This window comes from Lutra lutra, chromosome 5 (assembly GCF_902655055.1).
Source record: "Lutra lutra chromosome 5, mLutLut1.2, whole genome shotgun sequence".
NCBI classification, from domain to species: Eukaryota; Metazoa; Chordata; class Mammalia; order Carnivora; family Mustelidae; genus Lutra; species Lutra lutra.
The window spans coordinates 120,808,777-120,819,762 of record NC_062282.1 but is presented as its reverse complement, the minus strand read 5'-3'; positions in this window follow the sequence as shown (position 1 = coordinate 120,819,762).

Here is a 10,986-nt window from a genome sequence, read left to right as displayed (position 1 = left end):
CTGGTTTGTCTTAACTGTAATTAGATCCTTGGTACAATATGGGCATTTGTAGATGGAAGATAAGAATTCCATTTCTGGGTTTGTGAAATGGATGAGAGTGCTTCCTAAAGATGAACCCACGTGATTAGCCACCACACTTGAGTTCTAAAGCTGGGACTTCTAGAGGAATGGCCACCTGCCTTTCTATAGTTCGTGGATTTCTAAGGGCTTACAGAATTCCACTGTGGTGTAGACAGACGGCATGCTCTGCCTTGCCAGTCTCATCACCTGCTGCACCTACTCTCTCGGCACACCAGTCGCCTTTGGATTCTCCAGTAACCCCCGCTCCTCCTATCCCAAGGTCTTACTCAATACTTGCTGTCTCTTCTGTACTCCCGGATCCGTCCTCCACCCCTTCCTCACTTAGCTAAGTCCTCGTCACCCTCAAGATCTCCCCTTAACATCACCTTCTCCAGAAAGCTGTCCCTAACCTCTCTGACGAACTCAGGTCATGCTGTTCTATGCTCTGTTTCATCTTCTACTTCTCCTTCATGGCATTTATCCCAATTAGAACTTAACTACTAGATGTATTAAGTTCCATGAGAGTGGAGACTGTTTCATTCTCTAGGGTGTTCCCAGCTCCTCGTCTAGTACCTGGCACAGAGAAGGTGCTCAGTAACAATTTATTCAAAGAAGGAATGAGGAAGGTTATTCATATATGTCCTACTTAAGATTCATGTGGCCAGAGGATTTGGATTACTGCAAGAGCCTGCTGTGTCATTTAGGTTTACGTGCCTTGCCATTTCTTTCCAAAGTCATGATTTAGAATTTAGTTGCTGATGGCGGACTGACTTGCCTTTGGGAGTCCCTTTGCCATGATTAACTAACTGGACACCTTCAAGGGGATGTGTCTTTCCAATTTGGCATTCATACCTCTAGTCACTTCTGGAACATGGGCATCTCAATAGTCTGTAATGGTTTGTAATATAAAATTAAATTATTTTGAAAGTGACTTTTATTTATCATTAACGGATGGGTTCTGATTTTATTTCCTACGGTATTTTTTTCTGTAGCTTTTCTCCCACTCCTCAAAGATGTGGTAGAGGACAGCAGTCTAGAGATAATGTTGCATATCATTTTTCTATCTTCATTAAAGCATCTTTAGCTTAACATTTCTTTAAATTTGATTTTAAAAAGGGGTGGGCACTTGTTTTATTCCTAGCATTTCTGTCACCTTCCAAGCATAGACATGTTGAGGATGATCGAAGGACTGTGGGATTCCTGTAATGACAGAGCTAGCAGAGCCCATCCACTGATTCCAGAACAACTGTCTGGATTCCATAGATGATGAAATGAAGATGTTTAAATGATGGCCACACAGACAGGCTGAGACCCTAGGAGCGTACAGACCCTCCTGGGTTCGGGGGGTGGGGGCAAGAACAGCCCAGCAGCCACCAATGGCAAACAATCCAGAGATGGAGTCATACAGCCAGACAAGACGCACCATACACACGTGGTTTGGAGCAGGCAAGCCAGACAGCCTGGCTTAGAGTCCCGCTCTGCCACTCACCAACTACAGACCATGGGCAGGTTTATAAAGCCCTGCAGCTCCAGCTTCCGAGCCACGAGTGGGCAGGGCCTTCCTCAGGGCGTTAGGATAATGTATGGGCAGGATGGTGCATGGCACTTAGTGTCCATATATATATATATATATATATATGCTTATTTTCTAATTATTTCTTTCCATCTTTCATTTGGATTTGGAGAGTTCTGTTACAATAAACCTGACAAACAAGCAGCCAACCAGGACAAAAAAGCCTATGGGGTTTATTTAGATTTTTGCATCACTGTGATTGAGTCCCTGTGGTAAGATAAACACAATCCAGAACATTCTTAAGGCCCTGCTCCTTACTGCTTTGTGAAGGAAGTTTTCTCTGTAAATCTTTCCAGGTATCACATAGCATCTCTTAACATCATGGCTACCAGTAACAGTGCTGATGCACTTGTCCCAAACTTGAGCTTCACTTTGACTATTCTATTAATCCTCTCTTCCACTTGTCTTCATAGGGGAATTTTTAAAAGAGCCTTGCCTTGTGGTCTCTAAGCCTGAGTGCTTCTCGCCCATGCAGGTACTGGAGGGGGCTGGCACAGTTCATTTCAGGTAAGATGTTTTGGGGAAAATCCTGCTGTGGAAATGACTCTCTTACACCTGTAAGCTTTTCCTTCTCTTCTCAAGGATAGAGTTCATTTAAGTCAGCCTTGTCAAACCAGTGCCAAGAGGGTCTCCAGGGGTCTTGTGGCCACCTGAGCCTCAGAGCTCTGCAGCTGAGGACAGGCTATAAGGGGACACTAGGGACTGTTGGCAAAGCCACCGCCTAGCCTCCCTCATCCTTCCTTCCTCCCTCTGCCCCTGATGAGAAGTCTTTATTGCGTGGTAGCCAATTATCACCACCCCATCTGCTCCTCCCTCCTCTTAACTCACTGTTCTCGCCTGAATGAACTATTATGGCTCCTCCCTTCAGTTGAGATGTGTAACTTATCATTTCTCCTGTCTTCGGTTACAGATGACTTGGCTTATAGATAATGAGAAAGCCAGTTCAAAACCAAGAACCTGTAAGCAAAGCATGAAAAGTCTTGGAAGTAAAATTGAAAATGCTTTGGTATACGGTACAAAGAATAAAGAATAGAAGTATCCCTGGGTTGGAGTCCTAGTTCTGAGATTTACCTACCGGTGACCCCGAGCCATTTGCCTAATCCCTTGGCTCTTCCTTCCAATACCTCTGATGAACTAGGATAATACCTATATTCCATAGTTATGCAAGGATTAAACAGAGTGTGCATTCAGTGAGAGGGACTGGGCGGGGCAATGATGAAGAAAACTATTTACTCTCACACAAGCCCCTGCAAACACACTTCGGTGGCTGTTTCCTTGCCTTCGGGAATGAAATCTCTGGCAGGTCTCAATTCCTCCAGGACAGTTGTTCTTGATAAGTCCTGTGGTCACTCCTAGCATAAGTTTCTTTTCATAACTAGGAAGTCCAGCCTTCTATAATAGCCAAAACTCTGAAATTCATTTAAAATTAAAGTCTCGGGGCTCATGGGTGGCTCAGTGGGTTAAAGCCTCTGCCTTCTCTGGTCATGACCCCAGGATCCTGGGATGGAGCCTTGCATCGGGCTCTCTGCTCGGCGGGGAGCCTGCTTCCTCCTCTCTCTCTCTCTCTGCCTGCATCTCTGCCTACTTGTGATCTCTGTCTGTCAAATAAATAAATAAAAATCTTAAAAAAAAATTAAAGTCTCTCCTCTCCTCCAGCTTAGACTCACTGGAAGCCATGTGATTCTTGCCAGGCTTCCCATTGGCCCACCGTACAGCCACCCCTGGGTTGATGGAGGAGAGGGTGAGGAGGAGAGATTAGGGCCACAGAGATCCTAGCACCTTTGGAATCTGGCCTTGGCTTCCTGCAGGCGCCTTCAAAACCCATCCTGGGTTCCTCAGAAAGTGCCCCGCTAAGCTCCTCCAGTCTTTTCAGGGTGTTAACAGGACCTCTCCTTTGGCCAGGCCCCAACAGCACACGGGTGTGTGCGCGTGCACACGCATGCACACAGACGCGCCCCTCCTCAGGAAGGAAGCTAGTAGCTCAGGGCCTCTTTCTAAAGGACCATGCCAGCATGGCGACTTCAAGTGTCGCGTCCACCCTCCCACCTCAGCCATGAACAAAAAGAAGCACTGAATGCATCCTTTACTGTACTGTAGGGGTGTTTTGTTTTATATGTATTTTCAGGCAGATACCAGCTTCTGGGCCCCCCAAGAATGAGGAATAACAAATCAGGGGTGTTTTAGTTAAACCACTTTATTAAAATATGACTCACATGTAAAAAGCTGTACCCATTCAATACATACAACTCAGTGAGTTGGGGGAAGGATACACTTATAAAACCATTGCCACCATCATGGCTGTGGATGTACCCAGCCACCTCCCAAACCATCCTCTCACATTATTTTTGTGTATGTGGTAAGAATACTTAACAGAAGATCTCCCTCTTCAGAGATTTCAAGTACTCAATATAGTACGACAAACTATAGGCACTGTGCTGTATCGCGAATCTCCAGAACTTGTCTACTGACACTGGGTACCCTCTGACCATCACACCTCGCCATCTCCCCCGCCTACTAGGCCCCATGACCCCCATTCTGCTGAGCTTCTATGAGTGTCCCTCTTTCAGATTACACATACAAGTGACAAAATTGAGTATCTTTCTCGGTCTGGGTCATTCCATTTAGCATAATGTCTCCAGGTCTATTCGTGTTGTTGCAAATGGCAGGACTTCAACTTAAGGCTGAAATATTCCAGTGTGTGTGAGTGTGTGTATAGCCCATTTTCTCTACCCATTCCTCTGTCTATGGACATTTAGCTTGTTTTTCTAACTTGGCTATTGTGAAAAGTGTGGCAGTGCAGCTATCTCTTGAAGAACTTAAGTTATTTGGATAAATACTCAAAAGTAGGATTACTGGATCATATGGTAGTTCCATTTCTAATTTTCAAAAGAACTTCCATACAGTTTTCCAGACCGGCTGCTCCAGCCTCCCCTCCCACCAGCAGTGGCCCAGATTTCCTTTACGGCACGTCCACGCCACCATCTATGTGGTCTTCGTGAAGCTGCTATCATCTCTCACTAGCCTGTGGTAAGGGGAAACACTCTCGACCCTCTGGAGAAACCCTCTGATTTCCCACGTCAGCGGACTTCTCAACTAAAAGCCCTTTTGCCAGTGAGTGGAGCCAGAAGCAAAGGGGAGCAAAACTAGGTCTTTTTATTTTTTTTTAAGATTTTATTTATTTATTTCACAGAGATCACAAGTAGGCAGAGAGGCAAGCAGGGCAGGGGTTGGGGGAAGCAGGCTCCCCACTGAGCAGAGAGCCCAATTCGGGGCTCGAGCCCAGGACCCCGGGGATCATGACCTGAGCCAAAGGCAGAGGCTTTAACCCACTAAGCCATCCAGGTGTCCCAAAACTGGGTCTTTTGACACTGTGCAGCCCTGTGTGTGTGGTCCAGCATCTTGCTTTACAGTTGTGGGCATACAGCTGCCTACTGCCTGGCAACATCTGCTGAAGTGGTCAGAGTCCCACCTTAAACCCCACGATATCTGTTGGTGGAACACTGGTGCGTTAATCCGACAAATATTCATGTGCATCTAGGCACTGTGCAGGGCAGTGAGCATCTACCACTGAACCAGACCCGTGCAAATGACACAAATTCTTTGATTCCAGCTGTGGTAAGTGCTGCAAAATGAAAGGGCAGCTGTGAGAATGAATAACATGGGGACATCGGGCAGTGAGGGAATGGAGCAGGGGACATGGCACAGAAACTAGTAGCTGGAGATTGAGTAGGCACTGGATGAGGGGAGACTGTACCAGAAAGAGTGAGCATGTGGGAAAGCCTTGAGAAGAAGGCCTTTAGCCCTCATGGAATGCCTCTTTATCCAGACGGCTTCTCATTAACAAAAGGCATTTCAGGTCTGGCTTTTTTGTTCTTGAACTTGTTTTCTCAATTGCTGCTTTGCCTTTACCAAGCATTTCTGCAGAGACGAAGCCCAGACAAGATTCCCCACTGAAGTCTAGGCACTTGAAGTTACTGCCTTATCACAGGCATTGGGGTTCTTATCTCGTGGCCTCCTCACGTTGCTAATAGTTCTGAGGGAAGTTTCCAAAAGAAACTGTTATCAGTTTAGGGGCCTGCTGATCTCCAACCAGGTCCCAGAACTTTCACATGGCGGTTTGAGCTGGGGAGGAAAGTGACCGGCCTTTCCCAGAAATTAGCCGGCCCACCCTCTCCCCTGAAGTTGGAGGCGAGTACAGGATGAACGAATGCCTAAAGAGCCAAGCCTGCCAAGTGCCGAGCACTGGTGAAGGTTTCTGGGCTGCAGTGAGAAGTTATGGCCCCAGGGATAGAGCCCTATCAGCCGGAGGCAGTTTCTCTGAGAAAAAGAAATAACACCTGGACTATTAACATCGCCAGACCATCTGTGTGGTGCGACTCTGGGGAGGTAAATGGTGGGCAGAGAGGAAACCCAAAAGAGAGGGATGGAGAAAGATGCCAAAAGGTCAGAGAAGCTGAAAAGGAGCACTTCTGGGAATCGATGTGAGCAGAAGTTGGGAAGCAAGGTGGATATTTTGAGAGACCACTTTATGGCATACAGTGCTTTGTGCCTCTTCCAGGCTTTTTTTTGTTTTTCCACATATTCTCTATCCTCCCTTTAAACCCTTTTAGCATGAGATGGGATATCCCACCCAGAAAAAAATAGGCCTAGAGGGGTTGCATGGTACCAGCACTAGGACAAGTAATACCAGTCTCGTTTCTCTACTATACCCCACTTCCTGTCAGCACACCTCAGAAGCTTGCCCTTGAGGACTTGGTGCTGTTCCCCAAGATCTACCTAGTTACTAAGGGGACCCAGCGAGGTCTCCTCCCTGCCAACTCATGTTCTGCCTCCCTGAAATTTAGTTTCTCCTCTAAAAGTGCTGAAGTTAAACCCCTGTTTTTAGAAATTTTGATCCCCGTCTATGATCTGCCTTGGCTTCTTCAACCAGGTAAACAGTTCAGTCTGCTATGAAATTGCCTCATTCTGGAACACCACCCTTGAGTTCAGGCCATTCCATATCACGGGTGTCCTTTCCAAGCTCCCACCCACTGCTGTTAACCATCCCCTCCTCCTGTTCTCTACCAGGAGGTGGGATGCCCTCCATCGTAGCCAGAGTAAGTCTTCTGGCAATGGGAAGAGAATCTTAAATGACACGCCTAAGTCAGTTTCGCCAGATTTTCTTTCTAACTCCCCAATCATGACTGTTATGGTCATCCAATAAAATATTAAAATTTGTCCTTAGTCTTTTTCTTAATCTGTGGTAAAACAAAACAAAACAACACTTCTTTCTACTCTTGACAAAAATGTCCAATAGTACATAGTAAATAAAATAAAAAGCAAAAGTCCCCTGTTCTCACTCATCTACCAGGCCCCAGAGGTAGCCACAAAACATGCACAGTATCATGCAGTCTTCTTTTTGGTTCAAATAGCATATCAAACTATAGTCTCCAACTTAATTTTTTACTTAATAACACTGCTTGACCATCATTCCATGTTAGTCCCTGTGGATTTATGTCCTTCTTTTTAACAGCTGCATGGTATTCTAGCACTTGGGTTATAATTTCATAATCTAATCACTCTTAAGATTCCAAAGGATTATCCCTAACAGTGAAAAACTGAAATCACCAACGACCACATAAATTTAAAAAAAAAAAAAAAAAAGATTTTATTTATTTAGAGAGAGAGTGCACACAAGCAAGGAGAGGGACAAAGGGAGAGAAAGAATGATTCTCAAGCAGACTGCACTGAGTATGGAGCCCCATGAAAGGCTCAACCTTTTGACCCTGAGATCATGACCAGAGTTGAAACCAAAAGTTGGGCACTTAACCCATTGAGACACCCAGGAGCCCCTGGAGGAAAAAATTCTCTTTTTAAACTGAATGGTGTGACATTTTAGTCAGTAACCTTGCTGACAATCTCTACCTTACCTTGCCTTACTCACCAAATCCTCTTAAAGCATGAGAGAAATATAAAATAGAAAGACTGTTTAGAGGATGTTCAGAAATCATTTACAAATGCAAAACACTTAAATATTATTGCTCATCAGTTTCTAAAAGTGATCAAGTCTTAAGTTCAACAAACTTTTTTTTTTTTTTTAAGTTCAACGACCTTTGATGGTAGCTGTGGCTCCATGCTATGAATGGGGAAAGAAGAAAAAAGCTAATTTCCCTAGTGACCATTTTGGACTAATCTATATTCATACTAAAATTTTATGATGAGGAGGACTTACAATAGTTACATTCTGTTCTTTAACCATAATTTTGTATATTTGGTTCAGTTCTATAATTAAATGATTCAACACTACTAATTCTTTGACTCTAAGCCTTTCCCATTCCTGAGACTTTATTTTGATTCATCTCATAGTTTACCAGATTTTGTTGTGTGCTTTTATTCCTAATTAAATATCTCCAGTGGGAAATTTGAGGTCAGTCTGTTCTTTTCTCCTTTGTAGGAAACATGCTTTTTCTGCCTACGTGCCCATGGGATTCTTATATTGTCCTTAAAGCTCAACTAACTTGACCATGTGTCTTTGTGTTAATCTGTTACAAGTTTCTTCCCCTTAAGATCTCCTCCAAAGCACACAGATCATATTTTATTCCCGTGGAGTTTTCTTTCATTTTATTTTTAATATTTTTATTTTCTGGGTCATTTGTTCTGTTATATACTTCAGGAATACTGTCATCCCATATGCTGACTGTTGTCTGACTGACTGTCATCTCATACTTAGTTTTTATTTATTTGGAGATTCCTTCCCCAATAAATGCCATTTTATTCTCTTCAGCCTGACCTCTGCCTCACTGAATATGTTTTCAGCAATATCTGTTCTAATGTGATCTTCATTTCTAGGATAGTTGTATTATCTGCAATTTCATTCATCACTCTTAGCTCACTTTGTCTTCTTTTGCCTCTTCTTCTTTGATCTGATATTTCATTTCAGGATTATTTCACAAAGACCTTCTGTATTTTTAAAATTGGGAGTGTGGACAAATACATGTCTGAAATTCCTTGGTTTGCTAGGATAATTCTGCTTAAGAGTAGTATTCTTCATTTGTCTTTTGGTTTTTGAGTTTCTCTGCTCGTTTTTGTGATTTTTATTCGCTTTTGACGTTATTAATGACCTACATCTATTAAAAACATAGACCCTGCTCTACAGGAAATGTGGCTCTCTCCTGACCTGCTCTTTGTTTGAATTATGGAGAGGAGTCGAGGGGTAAGGTGGAACAGTGGCAGGCTTCAAACTGGGTTTTTATTGGGCTTCAGTAGCTTTTAACCGTATTTGCCATATTCTCTGACCTCTCGAGTGAGCATATGGCCCCAGCAAAGTGTAAGCATCATGGGGGAGACCCCTAGCTCTCTAATCTTTTATTTGGATGATTTATGTTTACCTGGAGCTGCTTGTTTGTATCAGTCGACCACCACTAAGCCGACTTCCACCCTCTCCCCCTCCCTGCCTCGCCTCCTAAAGAGGAATTCTACTTTGGGAAATAAACACGTCTTGCCCAGTAACGTCCTTCCATCAGTCTGACCACCCGCTCTTCTCGGCAGTGTGGAACAAACCCCCTCAGCCCTTGCACTAAGTAAAAGAGCATCACCTGGACCCTTGTAACACTTTCTGAAAATTCAGAGTCCTCATTGGAACCCAAGAGGCATGTTTCAGCTCCTTCTAGCCACCCTTGACTCAGTTCAGATTCACCATTTGGAGGATAAAGTACTCTGAGATTTTAGCTACTTCCTAGTTTTGATGCAGATGGACTTTTCCTATCAAAACTTCATCCATTTTGGGGGCGCCTGGGTGGCTCAGTGGGTTAAAACCTCTGCCTTCAGCTCAGGTCATGATCTCAGGGTCCTGGGATCGAGCCCTGCATCAGGCTCCCTGCTGCTAACTCCTCTCTCTCTCTCTGCCTGCTTGTGATCTCTGTCAAATCAATAAAATCTTAAAAAAAAAATAATAAAACTTCATCCATTTTAAACTTCATGTTGTAGGTTTCATGGATGGGATAAAGACAACAGAACTTTACACCAGAACTTTACTCCCTCACTTATGAGCATTTTGCTTCTCTTAGTTTCATTCAAAATCACTTGCTAAACATTTATTATACTATTGAAAGCTCCATTCCCCCAGCACAAATCATCGGTAGTAGAATTATGAAGTTGGCACGAATCATTTACACTACTAACTTAAAAATTTAGTGAGTAAATATTAGATGCAGAACAGTATGTAAGATGCTGCTTAAGATATAAAAATGAGTAAGAGTCAAGACCTACTTTCAAGGAATATTATGGTATAACGTGAGATGAGGATCTCGAAGTAACCATAGTTAGATGCATTGAATGAGGTCAGTGAATCATCTCTACCATTGGGATGTGATCGTGAGGATGGAAAGAGCTATGGAGGGTGTGATCACATCCAACTGAAGTGATGATGCAAATCAAAAGGAAAGAAGAAATGATGAGCAACATTCATGCTAAGTAACTTGAGGGAGGGTGGCATGACAGCAAGACACTGGGCTTTGGAGTCATACGGAGGTGGGTTCACCTCTCGGATTGTACAATTACTGTACTGACTCAATGAAACCACTCCTCTGTCCGTTTTGCTTTGGTAAAATGCCCAATACCTCCAATCTGTTGTAAGGACCAAGCAGAATAATGCATGTCATGATCCCTGCACAGGGCCAGGCTCACAGTAGCTGTTTCAAAAACATTTATTTTCTTGCTGAATTAACTCTGTTCATGTTTCATCCCTTAATTGCCATAGCTGTTATATTAACTACTTAACACACAGGAAAGTTTTTTGTTTTTGTTTTGAAAGATTTTATTTGTCAGAAAGAGAGAGAGAGAGCACAAGCAGGGTGAGCAGCAGGCAGAGGGAGAAGCAGGCTCCCTGCTGAGCAAGGAGCCCAATGCAGGGCTCGATCCCAGGACCCTGGGATCATGACCTGGGCCAAAGGCAGACACTTAACTGATTGAGCCACACAGGTGTCCTGGAAAGTGTGTGTGTGTGTGTGTGTGTGTGTGTGTTGAGTGTTCTTTCCCCTTGTTAATTCTATCTGCTATATAATTGCATAATTCTTTTTTTTTAAGATTTTATATATTCATTTGACAGAGAGATAGATCACAAGTGGGCAGAGAGGCAGGCAGAGAGAGAGAGGGAAGCAGGCTCCCCACTGAGCAGAGAGCCGGATGTGGGGCTCGATCCCAGTACCCTGAGATGACCTGAGCTGAAGGCAGAGGCTTAACCCACTGAGCCACCCAGGTGCCCCTATAATTGCATAATTCTTAACGATTATCATTGCTCTATTAACTCTCTCTCTCTCTCTCTGAAAAATCCAAAAGAGAGAATCATGAAAGTACTCCACAAACTGTTAAGTAAT